This window comes from Scyliorhinus canicula, chromosome 3 (assembly GCF_902713615.1).
Source record: "Scyliorhinus canicula chromosome 3, sScyCan1.1, whole genome shotgun sequence".
Classification (NCBI taxonomy): Eukaryota; Metazoa; Chordata; class Chondrichthyes; order Carcharhiniformes; family Scyliorhinidae; genus Scyliorhinus; species Scyliorhinus canicula.
Window position 1 is genome coordinate 145,556,648 of NC_052148.1, and position 23,882 is coordinate 145,580,529.

Below are 23,882 nucleotides of genomic sequence, written 5' to 3' on the forward strand. Positions count from 1 at the left end.
CCTCCATGGGCGACCGTGTGAGCCCGACCCGTTGTGCCGCAGTTGGATGTGCAATGGAGGGGTGGTATGCATGCGGGTGGGTGGGGGTGGTTGGTGGTGGGTGGGTGGTGGGGGGTAAGGGTGTTGGTGGTGGGTGGGTGGGGGGGTGAGGGTGTTGGTGGTGGGTGGGTGGGGGGGGTGAGGATGGTTGGCTGGTGCCGTGGTGTGCGGTCTGTGCCCATACTCAGAGCGATTCCCACGCCCCCCGAGTCAGTGAACTGGCCGGGTATCAGCCTGTCCCGTGCCCGTTAGCCCAGCCGGTAGCGGTGGGCAGCCTCCCGCCCATGTCCAGTCCGTCTGTCCTGACCATTGCCCCCACCCTCCGCATCTGGGGAGGACTGTGCCTCGTCCTGCTGCTCCTCCGCTCCCCCCTCCTCTGCCTGCAGCACATCGCCCCTCTGCTACCTGATGTGTTGGGTGCTCTGGATCCGTGAAACACATACAGGCCACCAACACTTAAAATTGTACAACACTACTTTATTAAACTATAAACTGTTGAACATACTATTACTGTGTGTTAAGACGATGTTAGATTAACTAAAGACCTTTGCCTATCCTAACCAGTCGAATCACTCAGCACATGGTGAGAATCTGTGCTGTAAACTATAAGCTCTTGTACTTCTGACAGGCTGCATCCCGAATGAGCGGGAAAACTGATGCCCTCTGTCTTTATAGTGAGTGTGCTCTAACTGGTGATTGGCTGCGGTGTTATGCATGTTGATTGGTCCTAGTGTATGTCCATCTGTATGTGTGTCTGCACCATGATATACTGGTGTATATTATGACAGCACCTGAAACGCATTTTTAGCAGGCCAAAGCACTTCGCTATCACACCCCTGGTCGCTGCATGGGCATCGTAGCGGTTCTCGAGTCAGTCTGTGGCCCCGTATAGGCGTCATCAGCCACGACCGCAATGGGTAACCCCTGTCGCCTAGCAACCAGCCATTCAGCCGGGATTGGCGTCCCTCGAACATGTCAGGGATGTAAGACTGCGCAAATACGTATGAGTCATGTACACTTCCCAGGTACCAGGTGCAGACGTGCAGGATCATCGTGTGCAGGATCATTCGCATACCACCTGAATGTTCATGGAATAGGTCCCCTTCCTATTGGTCCTGTTATCTGCAGGTGGCCGCACGGCGACGTGCATCCCATCGATCGCGCCCTGGACCATGGGAAACCCGGCCACGGCAGCGAAGCCCACTGCCCGGGCATCCTGGCTGGCCCGGTCCATAGTGAACTGGATGTACTGGTCTGCAATGGCATATAGGGCGCCTGATCCCGTGACATAAAATTTCAGGGCTACCCTAACCTTGACGGACATAGGGAGAGGGTGTCCTCCCCCAATGCCACGCGGTGCCAGGTGTGCCATCAGGTGGCAGATGTGTGTCACGGTTTCCCGGCTCATCCGGAGTCTCCTCCTGCATGCCTGGTCCGTGAGGTCCTGGTACATCGAGCGGGGCCGGTACACACGGGGCCTCTTCGGGCGTCTCCGTTGCGCAACCTCCTCCTCCTCATCCTGTCGGCCTCGGCGGCTGCCACCTGCCCCTCTGCGGCATGCTACTCTATGTCAGCCTGTGCTGCCTCCCTGGCACCCTCCTCCTCCTCCCCCAGGGCAACATGTAGAGGTGCGGCTGCCGCTGATGTGGCCAACATCGCTGGCCGATCAACAAACATAACGGGCTGCTGGGGGGGACGGGGGGTGGGGTGTGGGGGGTGTGGGGGGGGGGGACAACAACATGTCATAATTGCCCATCCCCCCCCCCGCAGCAAGGTGCCATGGGCTGCATGGGCACGACTGTTGGAGCCTGGCACCTTGCCAGGCGGACGACCTCCCTCGTCCTCTCCTCCTCACCCGGGCACTCGCCCCTCCCCCCTCCCCGGCACTCGTCCCCCCTCCCCGCCCCCCCCCCCCCCCCCCCCACTCCTGGCACTCGCCCTCTCCACCCTCCCCGGCTCTCGCCCTCTCCCCCCTCCCCGGCACTCGCCCTCTCCCCCCCCTCCCGGCACTCGCCCCTCCCCCCCCTCCCCGGCACTCGTCCCCCCTCCCCGGCACTTGCACCCCCCCGCTCCTGGCACTCGCCCTCTCCACCCTCCCCGGCTCTCGCCCTCTCCCCGCTCCCCGGCACCCGCCCTCTCCCCCCCTTCCCGGTACTCGCCCTCTCCCCCCTCCCCGGCACTCGCCCCCTCACCCCCCCCTCCAACCCCCTCCACCCGCCACCTCGCCCTCCACCCCTCCACACCCCCCTCACACACCCCCTCTCACCCCCCCCCCCAACAAGTCCCCCGCCCCCCACACACAGACTGCAGCCACGCTGTCACTTCTCCCGCGGCCACCCCACGCCGTGACCTACCTCCACGCTGTAAAGCGTCAACCATCAGCACTGGTTGACTCCGTTATATAAGGTGGTTTAATTTCGGCCGGCATGACCCAGTCGAGAGAATTCGGGCAGCCCCAGGGTCCATAGGTCGCGCCGGTCCCCGCCATTCTCCGAGGCGGGCGGCGCGATTCAAGTCTTGCTGGCTTTTGGGGGGGTCGGAGAATTCAGATGACGGCAGGGGGCAGGATTCACGCCCACCCCCAGCGATTCTCCGACCCGACCAGGGGTGGGGGGGGGGGGGGGGGTGTCAGAAAATCCCGCCTCATATGTTGTTGTGGCTCAAGGCAAATAATGCTGCTGCTTCTGACAGTCTCACCCAGGGATCTGAAAGAACGGGCTCAAGTAATTGTGAAATGTCTTGCAGGTATTTTTTAGAGTTCACTGGTCTCAGGTCAAATCCAAGAGGATTAGAAAGTAGCAAATGTCACTCCCATCTTCAATGAAGGAACAAGGGTTGAATTGTCAAATTACAGACCTGTAAGCCATTCTTACCTTGTTTGGAAAGCGATTAAAAGTATTATGAGGGATTATGAAGGGGAGACTCTCGAGAGACATAAGATTATCTGAGACAGTCAGCATTGTCTAAGAATTGGGAGGTTATGCTTCACTAAGTTAATTGATTTTGTGAGCAGATGAAAAACAAAGTGGATAGGGAGACAATAGTTGATATCTATCTGGATTTGAGGAAGGGCAAACATTGTTTAATAGGCTGTTACATAAGGTCCAAGCCCATGGGATAAATGTGAATGCATTAAAATGAATTTTCAAATGATTGGTCAGCAGATAACAACAGGCAGTAATAGAACAGCAAGGTTGCCTGGCAGGCAGTTACCAGTGGAATGCTACAAAGTTCAGTTTTTTTTAAATTAATTCATGGGAATGTGGGCTTTGCTGGCTCGGCCTGCATTTATTGCGCATTGTTAATTGCTTTGTGGTGAAGTGCCTTCAGTTCATGTGGTGTAGATATGCCACAGTGCTGGAGGGAGGGAGTCCCAGGATTTTGACCCGGCGACAGTGAAGGAATGGGGGATGGTGGGGGAGAAAGGGGGCGGGCGTGTTGTTAGTGGGGTGGGCGGGATAGTAATAACTCTAGAGTGGCTGTCCGGGTGTCTTAAGTGTGGAGGCCTGACAGCAATGAAATCTCGGAGTGATGCAGCCTGAGTAAGAAGGATGCCTATTTGCTTCGAGTGTCCCTGAAACAGGAAATAATTGTGCCCTCTGAGACTCATGCTCATCAAACTAATTGGCCATTGTAATATATCAGAGAATACACCCCTGCTAGTAAAGCATCACGTGTTGTGTAGTGATGTCAGCAGCATGTTTGTGAGGGCTTTGCGGAGTTCTCCATCTTAGATTGTATGAGCAACACCTCTTTATAAACCTCTCATCATGTTTGAAAGAATCCAGAGTGTTGGCACCTCCATCCTTTTTCTTTTTGCAGCAAACAACTTAGATAACGGCCATCAATAGTTAACCCTTAACAATATCAGCTGCCCATTGTCTCATGTCAAGGATTGGGATGAATACTCAGGGTTCAAGGCTAAATGCTTGGGTACACAGGATCGAGAGGCACTGCTCTTGTTTATTTGCCGGACCCCAATGCCTGGCAGTGGGGATCCATTAGCCCCCAAGGCAAACATCACTGCCCAGCTGACCCTTCCCATTGGCGATGTATGAACATTTAAATCGTCTGTCAGAACTCCCAGTAATATAGAGACTGTCAGAACTCCCAGCAATAAGGAGGGAACAACCAGACAGAAGGTCAAAGGTGACTCTGACTGGGCAAGGGCATCGACTGGAGCCAGTCATGCAATGGGATCTGTTGGCACCTGAGTTGTGAGTGGGTGGATAAGGTGTGGGACTGGCTGCTTCCAGTCCAGCAGGCAAAAGGGCCAGAAGAGGTACTGATGTTATCTGGCTGTGGCACCAACCTGACTGTCTCTCTCATCCCTCGCAAGTAACTGAGTGATCGTTATGGAGCCAATGAAGCTGGCTGTTATTATGACAGCACTACAGGAGCACAGTCTCCAGGAGCAACGTACAGCAACATCCAGTGTCAGGAAACGAGGGGGACACAGGGCAGGCTCAAGGGTTGGAGGTTGCACCAGTTGCAGTGAGAGCACAAAGGTGAAGAAGGAGATTGAGAGTGCACAGACCCCCTAGTGTCCCTCATGGAGCTGTAGGACAACATGTGCCGTAGCACATTCTGCCTCACCAGGAAGACTGTGCGGTGCCTGTGCCACATCTTTGCCAACTTGGCTCCACATAGAGTAGAGACAGGATAATGATGTCCGCGAACCAGCTGTATCCTGGAATCCAGCAGACCTCAAACTGTCCAACAGGATAGATACATGGGCTTGAGTAGGGTGCACTTTGTAAGGGCTGGTGCAGACTCGATGGGCTGAATGGTCACCTTCTGTACTGTAAATTCTATAATTCTATGAAGAGAATATCTAGCTTTGCTGTCATTCTCTCTCAATCCTTCCTTCCCAGATTGCTGACCCCCAAACCCAGCACCTCAACTTCATCTCCCTGAAATCAGAGCTCTTTCCATCTGAATCTTTTAATGTTTTTTTTTAATGCATGCATTACATAGCAAATTTCCAAACAGTCCAAATGGAATACCAGCTGCTGCTGTCTTCTGGGCCTCAAGCATTTTACTTCCTAACTCTTACAGTGCTAAATTGTACTTATTATAGCTGAACTGTGATCGGCTGGCTTAATTTCCTGCTGCCTGTCAGATACGCTGTTGTGCATTAGGAAATGCCAAGCTCTTGCAAGCAAAGTGGTTGAAGGTTTTAAAAGGAAAAATAAGCAATCCTTAACTGCTAACACACAGAAAATGAGCTCCCATGATGTTGAAGAGAAGTGTGTGTTATTAATATTCATTTGCCTCATGGTCCCTTATTGTCTGAAACTGCATCTAACACTTAGTGGATGAAAGGCAATAGTTAACAGTGCTGAGCAATGCTGCGTGCGTTTTAATGGGTACTAATTAAGTGGAGTGAATTCAGTACAAGCCAATCTGTCTGGGAAAAAAAGAACTTGAAGGGTAATAGACCTGAAATGTTGACGATCATGTTTCTCCACAGACGTTGACTGCGTTTTTGGCTATTTCCAGCTTCATCTGTCTCTTTTTATAGGTTTTCAGCATCTGCAGTATTCCCTGTATTTTGTCATGTCCCTCTCTGCCATTTCGCAAAAAACTGCAGCATTAATTCAGTGTAACTATGTTAGATATTTATGGAAACGGTGCTAATTGTCAAATGTTAATTCACAGTCTGGCAATGCCACAAGTGTGGAATTTGCATCCTCTTTTTCAAATTCCTTCTTTTTCAAATTCCTCCATGGCTTCACCCCTCTGTTTGGGTTTGAAGAGAGAGCATTTTGTGAGGCACTGTTGTGAAGCCCCATGTGGTAGCAGAGGAAATTGCCGGAACTTACTGCCATGCAGTTGTTATTAATGAGTGTCAGCTGAGTTGTGACATTTGGTTGTCGTGTTATTGACCTGTTAGGAGAGGGATGGAACTGCTGCTCACACTGAACAGTATTTCAGTCAACAGGTGAAGTAACTCTTTCAATTAATAAGACATGGACATTCTTAAACACAACGGGCTGGATTCTCCATCCCGACTTACGAAAAATCGGAGAATAGCGGGTGGCGTAAATATTTACGGACACGCTGGTCCGACGCCCTCCCGCTATTCTCCCCCGCACCCCCCACCCCACGCCCGCCTCTCGACACGAATCGCTGCCTGCCGTTTTTTTACGGCGAGCAGGATTCACTCCTGGCCGATGGGCCGATTTCCAAGGCCTTTACGGCCGTTTTTACAAGCGTAAAACACACCTGCTCTGACCGTTCGTAAAAACCACGGCCGTGCCAAGGGTACCATGGGCCCGTGATCGGTGGGCTGGATCCATGGATCCATTCGCGGGGCGGCTGAGGGGTATACCGGCCCGCGCATGCGCGGGTTTCACGCATATGCGTGATGATGTCATCCGCGCATACGCGGGTTGGAGTCGTCCAATCCGCGCATGCGCGACTGACGTCATCTGACGCGTCAGCCGTCGCTAACTTTGGCTAGCGGGCTTAACGAAATTCGTTAAGCCCGCGATGCCGGAGTTCACGGCCGCACGATGCTAGCCCCGACCGGGGAGATGAATCGGTTCCCGGTTGGGGGGGGGGGAGGCTGGCGTCAAACGCGCCCGTTTTTGACGCCAGCTTCCCGATTTTTCGTAACTCGGGAGAATCGCGCCCAGGAATCGGGAAACGTGACTGGGTGGAGAATCGGTTTTAACGTTGATTTCGTGGCGGGCACTCCTTTCACCCCAAATCGCAATTCTCCGAAGCCACGACAGCGGCTTCAATGCGTCCAACTCGCACGTACAGTAAACACAACACCATTTGCACATTATTAGTGGGGCCGACTCGGTATTCTCCAGGGACTCCGCGATTCTCCGTCTCCACTGGGGTGAATTCATGACGGCGTGATTCACTTGTGCCTTTAAAAATTGAGAAGCAGGTGCATTGCTGATGAGGGAGAGAAAGGAGGTAGGACACAGAGAGGTGCGACTGTGGGCTGCCGGTACAGACACTAGCCGGGCTGGCTTGAGTTGGTGGGGGGTAAGGGGGGTGCCTGCCAGGGACAAGGGTAGGGGAGGGCAAGCCAGGGGATGGGCATGGAACTGGGTGACCCCCATGGGACAGAGGCAGTGCCCAGGCACGGACTACCATTGCTGCGGCCTACAAGTAAGCTATCCTGCTGGGCACCACACTGACTACCCACCTTGGCACCTGGTTCTGCCGAGTGACATCAGCCGAATGAGCACCCCCACCCCACCACCCTCGTACCCCAGCCCCCACTCTCCCACCCCACCACATCCTTCACCACAGCCCCCCCACTCTATACAACCACACCCACACCCCAGGATCCACTCACTCATGCCACCACCCCTGGGGCATCATGCAGCACGCCCAAGTGCAATACCCACTTCAGCCCCTAAAGGGGGGGGGGGGCACCATACGGGGAGTGCGCAATGTACCTCTGGCAAGGGCAGCGCCAACAACTACACCTGGAGCCAAGGAGGTGCTGCGTGTAGCCGTCTGTGTACCATTAGTGACTGTCATTCGAGGATCTGCCGGGCCGGGTATGCCTTCAAAGACTCCAGCTGAGCAGAGGGACCGTACGGCATATCTGATAGATCATGGAGCACCTGGTACCGAGGGAGAATGGGGAGATGTCATAATATACATCTATGTATATAATGGAGTGCAGACAGGCAGTAATTTACGCACAGGGTGGCCAGTTAGCACAGAGAACAGAGCAGTCAATCACCAGACAGTACACTACCACTATAAAGCCAGAGGGCACTAAAGTTTCCCGCTCTCTCGGGATCCAGCCTCTGAGACAGTCAGAGCTCGTGAGCTAGCCAGTGCAAACACCATGTGGTAGCTATTAAGTCTGGTCAGGCTAGTACCAGGTCTCCAGTCAAGTCAGCATAGTGTCAACCCACAGTTGAACATGAATAATAGTTTAGATGTTAAATAAAATCGTGTTGTATCTTATCAAGTGTTGGAGGTCTGTCTCTTGCTACACTGCATCAAGTGCAGTCCACATTGACCCAGCCTGCCCAACACATCATGGTACCAGTGAGTGATGCTAAAAATTGACGGACCTACCTTGAGTGAATCAGCGTTGACCAGCAAACAGCCATCCGGTGACATGGAAAACGTCCAACGTCTGCCCTCCTCCGCAGCTCTGCATTGCCGGCAACCTCGGTGCAAATTGGAAGATCGTCAAACAAAAGTTCCAACTCTATCGCGAAGCAACTGATCCCGAGGCCGTATCGGACGCCAGGAAAATCGCACTCTTCCTCTCCACAGCCATGGACCATGCCATTCACATCTATAACTCCCTTACATTCGCTGAAGGCGAACACAAGACGAAATTTAAAACAGTCCTGCTGAAGTTCGACAGCCACTGCGACATTGAGGTGAATGAGAGCTTGGAACAATATGTTTTCCAGCAGAGGCTTCAGGGAAAGGTTGAACCTTTTCAATCCTTTTTGACCCATCTCCTGCATTCTCGCGCAGTCATATAACTATGACTCGATATCTGATTCCATAATCCGGGATCAGATCGTTTTCAGGGTCCACTCCGATTCCCTTCACCAGCAGCTCCTGAAAGTCAGGCAGCTCACCCTCACCATCGCCATCGAAACGTGCGTTCTCCACGAACATGCTAACAATCGGTACTCCCACATCAGGGCAGTAGAAACGGCAAAGCTAGCCTCCCACGAGGTGGAACGGGTGCAAGCTATCGCACAAATGCAGGGCCTAAGTATCGACGAGAGTGGCCATTTCACGCACTTTTCCCAGGCCCCTGCGCATGCGCGCCATGACCAAGGGGATGGCGAGACCGACGGCCAGGCTGCGCAGGTGCGTACATCGTTCAACCGCACTGTGCATGCGCGATGGCGCACTGAACGCGCTGACGTTGGCACCATGAAATGTCCGAATTGTGGCTCCGCCCATTTAAAGCGGCAATGTCCGGCAAAATCACGATGGTGTCTACAGTGTGGCAAGCTTGGCCACTACGCAGCTTTTGCAGATCTGTTCCACTGCCCAGCATCCAGCGATCCCAGCCACGGCGCAGAAGCGTTCGTTCAACACAGCAGGGCATGCCAGCCTCCGAGCCCGACAGCCCAACAGATCCTGGTGCCGAGTGCCTCAAATCCCCACACCAGCTGGGCATCATTACGAAGCATGTGCTGCCTCTCTCCAAGATAGTGAAGCACCTCCTGATCCTCAGCCTGGATCCCGACGGCGAGTGGTGTGCTGTCCTCACAGTTAACAAGGCTCGCATCCGGTTCAAACTGGACACCGGCGCATCGGCGAACCTCATCTCGAAATCCGATCTCAATACCATCCGTGTCAGACCAAGTATTCTTCCACCGGCCTGCCAGCTCCTTAACTACAATGGCAATGCCATAGCTGCCAGTGGCTCATGTCAACTCGGAGTGTCCAATAAGTCAATTAAAGCGACGCTGCGGTTTGAGATTGTAGGACCTGACAGAGCATCCCTGCTCGGTGCTCTGGCCTGCAAACTCCTGAACCTGGTTCAGCGAGTCCACACCATGTCATCGTCACAGGCAACGGCCTCACCTGATGAAAACTTCCAGGCTGAAATTGATGACATCATCACGCAGTACCACAGCGTGTTCGACGGAATGGGCACACTCCCATACCAATACAAAATCCTGCTCAAACCTAACGCCACCCCTGTAATTCACGCACCACCCCGGGTGCCGGAACCCCTCAAGGACCGCCTCAAGCAGCAATTACAGGACCTCCAGGACCAGGGCATCATATCAAAGGTCACAGAACCCACGGACTGGGTCATCTCCATGGTCTGCATCAAGAAGCCGTCAGGGGAGCTTCGAATCTGCATCGGCCCCAAGGGTCTAAACCGCAACATCATGCTGCGGGAGCATTACCCGATACCAAAATGAGAAGAGTTGATCAGCTGGATGCCTCTAAGGGGTTCTGGCAAATACAGCTGGACGCATCCAGTCGCAAGCTGTGCACATTCAACACCCCGTTCGGTCGCTACTGCTACAACCGGATGCCTTTTGACATCATCTCTGCCTCAGAGGTATTTCACCGCATCATGGAACAGATGATGGAGGGCATCGAGGGGGTGCGAGTGTATGTTGACGATGTCATTATCTGGTCCACAACTCCTCAAGAACACATCGATCGCCTCAAGCAGGTATTTCACAGAATCCATGAGCATGGTCTCCAACTCAACAGGGCCAAATGCTCGTTTGATCAACCAGAATTTGTCGCCCTTCACAAAGACTAAACTTACAGACTGAACTTTTGTACAATTTTGTTACCTCATCGGTTTGACCTCTGTAAATATCGTATTTACCGTTTCATCTGCCCTATATCAGCACAAGCGACACCTTACTATGTATATAAGTTCATTTTAGCACATTCTGTATATAGTCACGCACATATACACATCCACACGCACATGCACCTTAATATTTATTATCTAAACACAAAAAAAAGGGGGGGAGATGTCATAATATACATCTATGTATATAATGGAGTGCAGACAGGCAGTGATTGACACACAGGGTGACCAGTAAGCACACAGAACACAGCAGCCAATCACCAGATAGGACACCACCACTAAAAAGCCAGAGGGCACCAGGTTTCTCGCTCTCTCGGGACCCAGCCTCTGAGACAGTCAGAGTCTGTGAGCTAGCCAGTGCAAACACCATGCGGTAGCTAGTAAGTCTGGTCAGGCTAGTACCAGGTCTCCAGTCAAGTCAGCACTTTTTTCACAACGCCAGCTGCCATATTCAAGTTAGTGTTTAAAGGTCCCAAAGCTTTAGTGAATGAGTGTGTGTGTGAATGGTGATATGTGTAGGTGGGCACATGGGTGAGTCGGATTGGAGAATAAGCTGGGTCGGTAAGAAGGTAGGTGAGGTGGGAGGTTGATGAGTGGGTATTCGGATTATGGTAGTAGTTTGATGCGCAACAGGTCAGGTTTGCGGTGTTCTTTGTGTTGCTCAATTCAGGATGGTTGGCGTAGTGTTCACAAAGACCATAAAATAGCTTAAACAAAGCTACAAATGTATTAACACTACTAATTTGGACTTGTACTTCTAAATAACACACAGTTGATTGTTAACATATAAACTGCACTCATTTACAACTAATGTTAATACTGTTCTTAACTCTGATCTGCTCTTACTCAGACTATCAGTACTTCTGTCTGTCTCCTGCTAACTCCTAGACTACTCTCTCTCCCCATAAGGCTTAGCATCAATGCCTTATATACTTGTATATGTAGCTCCCTCTAGTGGCTACTCTAGACATTTCATTAACCCTTGCAGTTCTTACAGTTATGATAATACCACATCCCCCTTCCTTTGTAAAATAAAATAATTATAACTTTGGTTGTGATTTAAAAAAAAAACATTTATTTCTTGTGTGAGCATTACTATTTTCTAGTATTGATCATAAACTTGCGATCAGTTTGTACATTAATTTGTAAATACCTGTTATATACTGATGAAATGATTGATTATACAGTCATCACAAATTAAGTCTTTGAGGCGGTCTTCTTTTCCTTATTGATCTTCTTAAAGGGGTCTTCAAGGTATGCTACTTTTCCATATTTTCTTGCTGTATCGGTGTCAAGGAAGGATTTGGAAAGTCAATGTCCTTGAAGATGTTATCTGGATCAATAACCTCCTATGGTTGTGATTTAACAAGATGTTTGATGCGCAACAGTGCTCTAGTGTTTCTTCTGAACAGAGACTCTTATTCCCTTTGAACTAAGCACAACCTTGGTTTGAGAGAACTTGTCTGAAAGCTTTTGCTGTTTGTTGCCATCCTCCATCAGGATTCTTAATGAGTACAAAGTCACCTTCATTTAATTCAGATAGAGTTTTGGTTTGTTCATCATAGTCCTCCGTTTGCTTCTTTTTCCTGGATCTGATAGGTTTGCATATCTCTTGATGATCCATATCTGGAATGGTTATCTCAGGTAATGTCATTTGAATTTGTCTACCCATTAGCTTCTGATGAGCAGGTGATAATCCAGTTGACAGTGGTGTTGCTCTGTATGACAACAACGCCAACGATAGATCTTGATTTTCTTCGATTGCTTCGTGGAACAATTTCTTTATTATTCTGTTGCGCCTGACAATGGTGCCATCAGCCATTCGAAACACAAACGACCTGGGAGCAGCCTGTCGAACAACAACAGCTGGGGCTGACCAGCATCCATCAGGTAGCTTGATGCAAGCAGCATCTTACAGAGATAGCACAGGCAAATTGGTAGCATGAGCATTGTACGCCAGCTTTTGCCGGTTCCTGAGTCGCTGCACCTTTTGCAGCACTGGGAGGTGATCCTGGTCTGGTAAGTGTATGGCCGGAACAGTCGTCCTCAGGTCTCTATTCATGAGGAGTTATGCCGGAGACATACCGGTGGACAGAGGGGTTACCCTGTACGCCAGCAGCGCAAGGTTGAAGTCAGAAGCTGAGTCCACAGCCTTGCAGAGCAGTTGCTTCACGATATGGACCCCTTTCTCGACCTTCCCGTTGTCTGCGGGTAGTGTGGGCTTGAGGTAATGTGTTTGAATTGGTACGACTTGGCGAAATTGGACCACTCTTGGCTGTGGAAGCAGCGACTATTATCACTGATAACAGTGAGTTGAATGCCATGCCTGGCAAATGTCTCCTTGCAGGCTTTGATGACTGTCCTTGATGTGAGGTCTGACAGCCTCACAATTCCCGGGTAACTTGAGAAGTAATCTATGATGAGCACATAGTCACGCCCATTGGCGTGAAAAAGGTTGATTCCCACCTTGGACCATGGAGAGGTCATGATCTCGTGTTGCTGGAGTGTTTCCTTCGCCTGAGCAGGCTGAAAGCGCTGGCAAGTCGCACAATTCAGCACCATGTTGGATGTGTCCTGGTTGATTCCAGGCCAATAGACAGTTTGCCAGGCCCTACGCCTACAGTTTTCGACACTGAGGTGTCCTTCGTGGATTTGTTTGCGCACTAAGCTCTGCAGGCTGCGAGGAACAACGATACGATCTAGCTTGAGGAGGATCCCCTCGACGACTGTCAGGTCGTCCTTGATATGAAACAACTGAGGGCATTGCCATTTTTGCCAACCATTTGCAAGGCAATGCATTACACTCTGCAGAAGATGGTCCTTGGCAGTCCCTTCACGAATGTTGATCACTCTTTCATCTTAGGCCGGGAGGTTGCTGGCACACAGCTGCACCTGTGCCTCAATTTGGCGGATGAAGTCAACCTATTTACAGGGCGAGATGATGGAGCATGAAAGGGCATCCGCAATTATTAACTCCTTGCCTGGTGTGTATACTAACTCGAATCGTACCTGTGGAGTCTAAGGAAATGCGTTGAAGCCCTGGGCATCATGTCATTCAAGACCTTATGAATGACATAGACCAAGGGTCTGTGCTCAGTCTCCACTGTGAAGATTGGTAGACCGTAGACGTAGTCATGGAACTTTACAATGCTGGTTAGGAGGCCAAGGCACTCTTTCTCTATCTAAGAACTTAATGGATGACATGCCAAGGGAGCACTTGGCCTTGTTCAACTTGAGACCGTTTGCATGGACACATCAAAAGACTTGTTTTAGACGAGATGTGTGTTCCTCAGGGGTTGTTGGCCATATGATTACATCATCTATGTAGACACGCACACCCTCGATGCCCTCCATCATCTGCTCCATGATCCTGTGGAAGATTTCAGAGGCTGAAACAATGCCGAAGGGCATACGGTTATAACAGTACCTTCCGAAAGGTGTATTGAACGTGCAGAGCTTCCTGCTGGACTCGTCCAGTTGTATCTGCCAGAAACCACATGATGCATCTAGCTTCGTGAAGAATTTGACGTGTGCCATCTTACTGGTCAGTTCCTCCCGCTTCGAAATCGGGTAGTGTTCCTGCATTATGTTCCGGTTAAGATCTTTGGGATTTATGCATATCCGCAACTCTCCTGAGGGCTTCTTCACAGAGACCATCGAGTTGATCCAGTCAGTCGGTTCCGTCACTTTAGAGATTATGCCCAGGTCTTGGAGCTCCTGCAGCTGTGCCTTTAAATGTTCCTTCAGAGGAGCCGGCACCCGGCGTGGTGCATGGATCACAGGCGTGGCATCAGGCCTGAGTAAGATCTTGTAGCAGTATGGCAGCATACCCATTCCACCAAACACATCTGGGTATTGCGCCAGGATGCCATGGACTCGTTGTACGAGATTGAGTAGCTTTCATGCATGGGTACCAAGCAGGGAAGCCTTGTCAGGCTTGACGATTTCGAATCACAGTGTGGTATTGATGGTCTTGTGGGAGACATACAGATGAAAAGATCCAAATGCAGTTATGGCATTGCCATTATAATGAAGGAGCTGGCAGGTCGGTGGAAGAATTTTGGGTTGCTTTTTAACGCGGTCAAAATTGCTTGAGAGATGAGGTTGGCTGAAGCACCAGTGTCCACCTTGAACTGGATGCTGCATTGGTTAACGTGAATTACAGCACGCCATCGTCCGCAAAATACACGTTGAGGATAGATCGGCATCTTGCTGAATTTGAGGAGGCATATTCACATGTAGTGATGATGCCCACACGATATGGGGACTCCAGGCAGTCGTCCTCTGGATCTGTAGTGCTACCAGGATCAGAATCCAGTAGCCCTTGCTGTACACATCGAATGCATTTGCGTTGGACATGGGATTGCTGGCCCTTGACCGGTAGTGCAGAACTGCAGAAGGCTGCATAATGTCCAGGCTTCCCACAATTTAAACATCGCCTCCCTTTTGCAGGGCATTGCCATTTTAAGTGCGCGGTGCCACAGTTCGGGCACGTCATGACGGTGATGTCATTATTTTCCGTGCGTCATCGCACATGCGCAGTGCGGTCAGCCAACGTTCGCACCTGTGCAGTTTGGTCTTCGGCCGGTTCGTTCTCCCATTCGTGATGCGCATGTGTGGGAGCTGACTCAGCACATCAGTGTTGGAAATTTGTGTGCCTGGCCTATTTTGAAAAATGAATTTGTAGCAACAAGGCCAATCATTGTACCCTGCTGGAGGCGATTGGAGGTATCAGTTTGTCTTCACAAAGGAGCCACAACAGAGACTTTTGGTCCGTTATTATTGTGCAAAGTCACCCATAGACATTCTGGTGAAATTTCTTGATGCTGTAGATTATGGCAAGGCCTTTCTTCTCAGCCTGTACGTATGTCTGCTCGGCATCAGAAAGAGTTCTAGAGACAAAGGTAATTGGCCTCTCTGAACCATCATCCATTTTATGGGACAGAACTGGCCCTATTCTGTATGGTGATGCATTGCAACTTAAAATAGAACATAGAACCTTACAGCGCAGTACAGGCCCTTCGACACTCGATGTTGCGCTAACCTGTAAAACCACTCTAAAGCACATCTACACTATTCCCTTATCGTCCATATGCCTATCCAATGACCATTTGAATGTGTTTAGTGTTGGCGAGTCCACTACTGTTGCAGGCAGGGCATTCCACGCCCTTACTACTCTCTGAGTAAAGAATCTACCTCTGACATCTGTCCTATATCTATCTCCCCTCAATTTAAAGCTATGTCCCCTCATGCTGGACATCACCATCCGAGGAAAAAGGTTCTCAATGTCCACCCTATCTAATTCTCTGATCATCTTGTATGCCTCAATTAAGTCACCTCTTAACCTTCTTCTCTCTAATGAAAACAGCCTCAAGTCCTTCAGCCTTTCCTCATAAGATCTTCCCTCCATACTAGGCAACATCCTTGTAAATCTCCTCTGTACCCTTTCCAATGCTTCCATATCCTTCCTATAATGCGGCGACCAGAACTGCACGCAATACTCCAAATGCGGCCGCACCAGAGTTTTGTACAACTGCAACGTGACCTCATGGCTCCGAAACTCAATTCCTCTACCAATAAAAGCTAACACACCGTACGCCTTCTTAACAACCCTATCAACCTGGGTGGCAAACTTTCAGGGATCTATGGACATGGACACCGAGATCCCTCTGCTCGTCCACACTACCAAGAATCTTACCATTAGCCCAGTACTCTGTCTTCCTGTTATTCCTACCAAAATGAATCACCTCACACTTTTCTGCATTAAACTCTGTTTGCCACCTGTCAGCTCAGCTCTGCAGCTTATCTATGTCCCTCTGTAACTTGTAACATCCTTCTGCACTGTCCACAACTCCACCGACTTTAGTGTCATCTGCAAGTTTACTCACCGATCCTTCTACGCCCTCCTCCAGGTCATTTATAAAAATGACAAACAGCAGCGGCCCCAAAGCAGATCCTTGTGGTCCACCACTAGTAACTGGACACCAGTCTGAACATTTCCTATCAACCACCACCCTTTGTCTTCTATCAGCTACCCAATTTCTGATCCAAACTGCTAAATCACTCTGAATCCCATGCCTCTGTATTTTCTGCAATAGCCTACCATGGGGAACCTTATCAAACGCTTTACTAAAATCCATATACACCACATCAACTGCTTTACCCTCATCCACCTGTTTGGTCACCTTCTCGAAGAACTCAATAAGGTTTGTGAGACACGACCTACCCTTCACAAGACCATGTTAACTATCTCTAATCTAATTATTCCTTTCCAGATGATTATACATCCTATCTCTTATAAACCTTTCCAAGACTTTTCCCACAACAGAAGTAAGGCTCACTGGTCTATAGTTACCGGGGTTATCTCTACTCCCCTTCTTGAACAAGGGGACAACATTTGCTATCCTCCAGTCTGCTGGCACTATTCCTGTAGACAAAGATGACTTAAAGATCAAAGCCAAAGGCTCAGCAATCTCCTCCCTAGCTTCCCAGAGAATCCTAGGATAAATCCCATCCGGCCCAGGGGACTTATCTATTTTCACACTTTCCAGAATCGCTAACACCTCCTCCTTATGAACCTCAAGCCCTTCTAGTCTAGTAGCCTGTATCTCAGTATTCTCCACGACCACTTTGTCTTTTTCCTGTGTGAATACAGATGAAAAATACTCATTTAGCACCTCTCCTATCTCCTCGGACTCCATGCACAACTTCCCACTACTGTCCTTGACTGGCCCTACTCTTAGCCTAGTCATTCTTTTATTCCTGACATATCTATAGTAAGCTTTAGGGTTATCCTTGATCCTACGTGCCAAAGACTTCTCATGTCCTCTCCTGGCTCTTCTTAGCTCTCTGTTTAGAGCCTTCCTAGCTAACTTGTAACTCTCAAGCGCCCTAACTGAACCATCATGTCTCATCTTTACATAAGCCTCCTTCTTCCTCTTGACAAGTGTTTCAACTGCATTAGTAAACCATGGTTCCCTCGCTCGACCACTTCCTCCCTGCCTAACAGGTACATACTTATCAAGGACACACAATAGCTGTTCCTTGAACATGTTCCACATTTCCATTGTGCCCATCCCTTGCAGTTTTCTTCTCCAGCCGATGCATCCTAAGTCTTGCCTCATCGCATCATAATTGCCTTTCCCCCAGATATGACTCTTGCCTTGCGGTATAGACCTATCCCTTTCCATCACTAAAGTAAACGTAATTGAATTGTGGTCACCTACCTCCAAATCTGACACCTGTCCTGGTTCATTACCCAGTACCAAATCCAATACGGACTCGCCTCTCGTTGGCCTATCTACATACTGCGTCAGGAAACCCTCCTGCACACATTTGGACAAAACGGACCCATCTAAAGCACTCGAACAATAGTGTTTCCAGTCAATATTTGGAAAGTTAAAGTCCCCCATAACAACTACCCTGTTACTTTCGCTCCTACCCAGAATTATCTTTGCAATCCTTTCCTCTACATCTCTGGAACTTTTCGGAGGCCTATAGAAAACCCCTAACAGGGTGACCTCTCCTTTCCTGTTTCTTAACTCAGCCCATACTACCTCAGTATTCAAGTCCTCATCAAATGTCCTCTCAGCCACCGTAATACTGTCCTTGACTAACAATGCCACCCCTCCCCCTCTCTTACCACCTTCCCTGAGCTTACTGAAATATCTAAACCCTGGCACCTGCAACAACCATTCAAGATGATTGACTTGCCCAGGTCAAAGTGAACCAATAGACTCGATGACTGTAATGTCTGCTTGATGTGCTGGAAACCCTGCTCCTGTGGTCCCTTCCAGTGCCAAAGCTGGTGTTTTTGAACAGCAAGTGTAATGACGCTAGGGGGCAGCATGGTGATGCAGTGGTTAGCACTGGTTAGGTGGATTGACCACGCTAAATTGCCTCTTAATTGGGAAAAAAATAATTGGGTATTCTAAATTTATTAAAAAACGGTGTAGTGTCGCTAAAATCATTGCTAGGTTGGGGATGATATAGCCATATTAGTTGACCACCCCAAGAAAGACTTTAATTCTGCCATTTTCTAGGTACTGGGACTTCTTAAATAGCTCTCACCTTGTCTTCGAATAGGTCCTCACCACTTGAGCCCCAGAAACATGACCTCACTAGCTCAAAAAGTGCAATACTCGGCCTTCAGTCAGATTCCGGCATCTCTAAATCTTCTCATCACCTCTTCTAGGCTTGATAGGTGCTCTTTCTGTGATGCTCCTGTTACCAAATTGTCATCCGGGTAGACCACACCCTTTGGGATGCCGTGGAGCAGATTTACATAAGAACATAAGAAATAGGAGCAGGAGTAGGCCACCTGGCCCCTCGAGCCTGCTCCGCCATTCAATGAGATCATGGCTGATCTTTTGGGGACTCAGCTTCACTTTCCGGCCCGAACACCATAACCCTAAATCCCTTTATTCTTCAAAAAACTATCTATCTCTATCTTATAAACATTTAATGAAGGAGCCTCAATTGCTTCACTGGGCAAGGAATTCAATAGATTCACAACCCTTTCGGTGAAGAAGTGCCTCCTAAGCTCACTCCTAAATCTACTTCCCCTTATTTTGAGGCTATGCCCCCTAGTTCTGCTTTCACCCGCCAGTGGAAACAACCTGCCCGCATTTATCCTGTCTATTCCCGTCATAATTTTATGTGTAATTCCTATCTTGTGTTGGAATATCGCACAGGCTGAAGAGCTACCAAAGGGTAATCTGGAATTTGATTCTCTGTTCCTTCATGCCAGTGGGATTCTCCAGTACCACTTCATGTGAATGGAGATTTGACTGAGCGTCATGTTCCCAGTCTTCACAGGCAGTGGTAGCGAGGTGGATACACAACGAAGAATCCCACCCCTGGTATATTGAAACAGGCCTTTATGTGTGTTAATTGTCGGGTTTGGTGTATGTGAGGCCCTCCGCTAACTTCACCTAAAGTTCTTCAATTCATGGAATTAGGTATTTATCTGGTATTGGGTATTGGGTATACCCAATATTATTGGGTATATACCCAATACCCAATATTAGGTATTGGGGCTGTTTAGCACACTGGGCTAAATCGCTGGCTTTGAAAGCAGACCAAGCAGGCCAGCAGCACAGTTCACATTCCCGTAACAGCCTCCCCGAACAGGCGCCGGAATGTGGCGACTAGGGGCTTTTCACAGTAACTTCATTGAAGTCTACTCGTGACAATAAGCGATTTTCATTTCATTTCATTTCATTATCTACTTGGGCTGCCAGCTTTGTTGTAAGTTTATAATCCCTGCATATTGAAACTGAGTGGTCCAATTTTAACACAAAGACGACGCCATTCAGAAAGCTATTCCCAATTCTTCCAGATGTTTAATTTCGGCTTCCATTTTTTGGTGCAAGGTGGAAGGGACTGGTCTCATTCCGAAAAACCTTGGTGATATGTCAGGGTTGATATAAATTTTACCTATTATTTCCTTTATTTAACTCAACTGGACTGTCGTGAACACAGCCCAGTCCATCATATGAACCTGCCTCCCATCCATTGACTCCACTAAAACATCTCTCGCTGCCTGGGGAAAGTGGGCAGCATAATCAAATAACCCTCCCACCCGGCTTACTCACTCTTCCAACTTCTTCCATCAGGGAGGAGATACAAAGGTCTGAGAACACACATGAACAGACTCAAAAACAGCTTCTTCCCCACTGTTACCAGATTCCTAAACAACCCTCTTATGGATTGACCTCATTAACACTGCACCCCTCTATGCTTCACCCGATGTTGGTGTTTTCTAGTTACATTGTGTACCCTCTGTTGGCCTCTTATGTATTTTCTTTTATCTACTTTTCTTTTCATGTACTTAATGATCTGTTGAGATGCTCGCAGAAAAATACTTTTCACTGTACCTTGGTACACATGACAATAAACAAATTCAATCCAATCCAAACTCTTTATATTTCCATAAGACTTCTTGGAAGACACTGTCTGAGATCTTGAAGAATACTAATCCGTTCAACTTGATTTGATACAGCCAACCCCATCCCATGAGGCTTAACTGATATCCCTCAACAATGAACAAAGATAACTGGGCATCTTGTTGCTGATTGACACTGATGTGGTTGCTCCCAAGATTTTCACGGTCTCCTCATGTAGGTCGGCAACCTGGACGTTGTGCTGCTCAAGTTCAAAGACTGAACTCCTTGACGATATTTAAACTTTAAACCCACATCCAATGCCCCGGTGTCAACCTCCGCCTTTAGTGGTCATCTATTTACCTTGAGAACTATCTAAATTTGGATCTGTTTTGCTCAATTTTACCATGTTTGGTCTGTATTTTACAGGGTCTTCATTTGAATTCCTCCCCACATTGTTCACTGGAGTCAAGACATGCATTTTTGAATTGGCGCATTCTGACAGACTCAGCAGCAGCATGCCTGGATGTGGCCCTTTCTATTGCACTGAAAACAAATAAATTCTGCAGTGGCACAATTCTTGGGGTTTGTCTTCCCCACATCAGTAGCAGTCGTCTTGACAACCCATTTTCTTTCCTGGCCACAAGTGGAAGCTCACACTCCTGTTCCTGGGATTGTGGCTGAACCTCCTGTGTGTCTGCCGACGTGGTTGCTGCCTTGCAGCACAACCGCCCCACTGCTTGTTCTCCTCACGCCCTTGCACACATTGAAGCTCTCTCGGCTCACTCAGTTGTCTGAGCAATCTTGATCGCCTTGATTTTTGTTTTGATTTATTGTTACATGTGCCGAAGTACAGTGAAAAGTATTTTTCTGTGACCAAGGGAACGTACGGTAGCATGGTGGTTAGCATAAATGCTTCACAGCTCCAGGGTCCCAGGTTCGATTCCCGGCTGGGTCACTGTCTGTGCGGAGTCTGCACGTCCTCCCCGTGTGTGCGTGGGTTTCCTCCGGGTGCTCCGGTTTCCTCCCACAGTCCAAAGATGTGCGGGTTAGGTGGATTGGCCATGCTAAATTGCCCGTAGTGTCCTTAAAAGTAATGTTAAAGGGGGGGTTGTTGGGTTACGGGTATAGGGTGGATACGTGGGTTTGAGTAGGGTGATCATTGCTCGGCACAACATCGAGGGCCGAAGGGCCTGTTCTGTGCTATACTGTTCTATGTTCTATGTTCTATGTACACAGTACGTACATAGTAGACAAAAAGAATAATCAACAGAGTACATTGACAAATGGTACATCGACAAACAGTGATTGGTTACATTGTGGAACAAGGGCCAAACAAAGCAAATACATGAGCAAGAGCATCGTAGGGCATCATGAATAGTGTTCTTACAGGTAACAGATCAGTCTGAGGGGGAGTCATTGAGGAGTCGTAGCTGTGGGGAAGAAGCTGTTCCTATGTCTGGATGTGCGGGTCTTCAGACGTCTCTATCTTCTGCCTTATGGAAGGGTTTGGAAGAAGGCAAAGCCTGGATGGGAGGTGGCTCTGACAATGCTGTTTGCCTTCCTGAGGCAGCGGGAGGTATAGACAGAATCAATGTCAGGGTGGTAAGCTTGTGTGACGCATTGGGCTGAGTGCATCGCACTCTGCAGTTTCTTGCTATCTTGGACCAGCCTTGTCTGGATCATCATTGTTTCAGCCAGAAGCTTCTTTTGCACACTTATGTTGTCAACACAGCATAATAAATGATCTGCAGCATGTCAGCGAGCACTTTACCGAACTCCCAATGCTCGGCCATTTGACAGGGTCTGGCAAGGAATGCGGCAAATGTTTCTCCTTAGTCTCTGACTGCCAAATTGAACTTGCATCACTGTAGTATGATCAAGGGTCTGGGTTGAAATACTTTCTCTCCAGCTTCACCACCTAGTCAAATAACTTCATGTCAGGAGCCTCCGCGGACATCAAATTCTTCATAAGGTTCGAGGTTGTTTGCCCACAAACTGTTCAATAGGATAGCTTTCTGATAGCTCTGCCGGTACTTTGCGGTAAAGAAGTAACAAAGCCACTCAATATATTGGCTCCAGCTCACGGGCCCCGAATTGAATGGGTCTAACTTCCCAATCATGGGCAATTTTCGCTGACTGTTTTATGATGCCGTTAATGCTTTTTGACTTCTCTGTTCATTTGGTGGTTTCTCTCTTCCCCCTTGAATTCTAAACTACTGAGGAATTGTGACCGATTCTGTTTACACTCATTGCCAATGTAATAGCTTGAGTCAATACTAGTGAGAATTCCAGTATTACTGAACATGGGTTTATTGGTAGGAAGCAAAGGTAAACTGTACACAGGCACAGAGGCTGGGATTTTCCAAAATCCCGGCCAAGTGTTAACGCCAGCGTGAACACCGAGTGTTTCACACCGATGTCAACGGGCCCCTTGGCCCAGTGATTCAGTGGGCCACAGGGGGCCAGCACGGCGCCGAAATGCTGCACGCTGCTCGGCCGCGGCCCTGCACTGCTGGCGCGGGTCCATGCATGCGCGTGGTGGCTGTTTCCACGCCGGCGCCGCGCAACATGACGTAGCGACATAGTGGGCCCGCGCGGAAGGAGATAGGCCTCCTCCAGGTTGCGCGCGCCCGGCGATCGGTAGCCCCCTCTGGTGGGCCTGGCCGTCGTGTAGCCCCCCCCCTGGAGTCTGATCCCCCCACCCCTGACCCCACCAGGATGGCCACCACGGCTGCGGGTCCGTGCTCCCGCTGGGTGTTACCAGGTTGGAACCACGCCGGCTGAACTCGGCGGGTACTCGGCGGGTCGACCGCAGAGAACCACTGCGGGGGCACTGCCGCCGCATCGACCCCGTGACTGCCGCCGATTCTCCAGTCGCCGGAGCATCAGAGCAGCGTGACGGGAATTTCCGACTTTACCGACGATTCTCCGACCCGGCACGGGCTCGGAGAATCCCAGCCAGAGTCTCTGAACAGGTCTTCACTCTCTAGCTCCAAGGTCCACACTACCTGAGATGCTGCTGCCAGGATCCTACGCTTTTGTCCCATTGATTGGGTTTTGCGTGCTCCTGTGTGATAGACCCCAAGCTGGTCAAGTGGACCGCGAGGGCTCGCGCCTTAAGGGGCCATGCTACCACAAACATGTCCAAAGTGTCAACTCCAGCTCAGAGGTGAAGACTTTTGCAGAGGTTTCCAGGCAGCTGTGGAGTTGCCCAATGGAAGTTTAAACTTCCAGGGCAATTCCCATGCATCACCACACATCAGGGCCTCTGCAGGCCCTGATGCGCATTTTCCACCCTACATCTGGACTCCAATGATCCAGAGACAGAAGATTTTGGTTTGGACTTCAAAGAGTTTGGTTTGGTGCCATCGGTTTGGGACGTGCTCCGAGGAAGATCACTTCAGAAGCAAAACTTTCCTGTCATTAAATATTGAAAAGATGGAAGCCGTTGTCTTTAGTGCCTGCCAAAAACTTTGCTCCTTCCTGGCAATTCTCTGAGGCTGATCCAGACTATTGCAACTTTATATTTGACAGCAGGATGAGATTTTAGCCATGTTCTCATGCTGTCACTTCGATGGGGCTGGATTCTCCATTTGGGAGACGATGCTCTCCCATTGGATGCAACCAGTTTCCAATCCCTTGGGAGGGCAAAC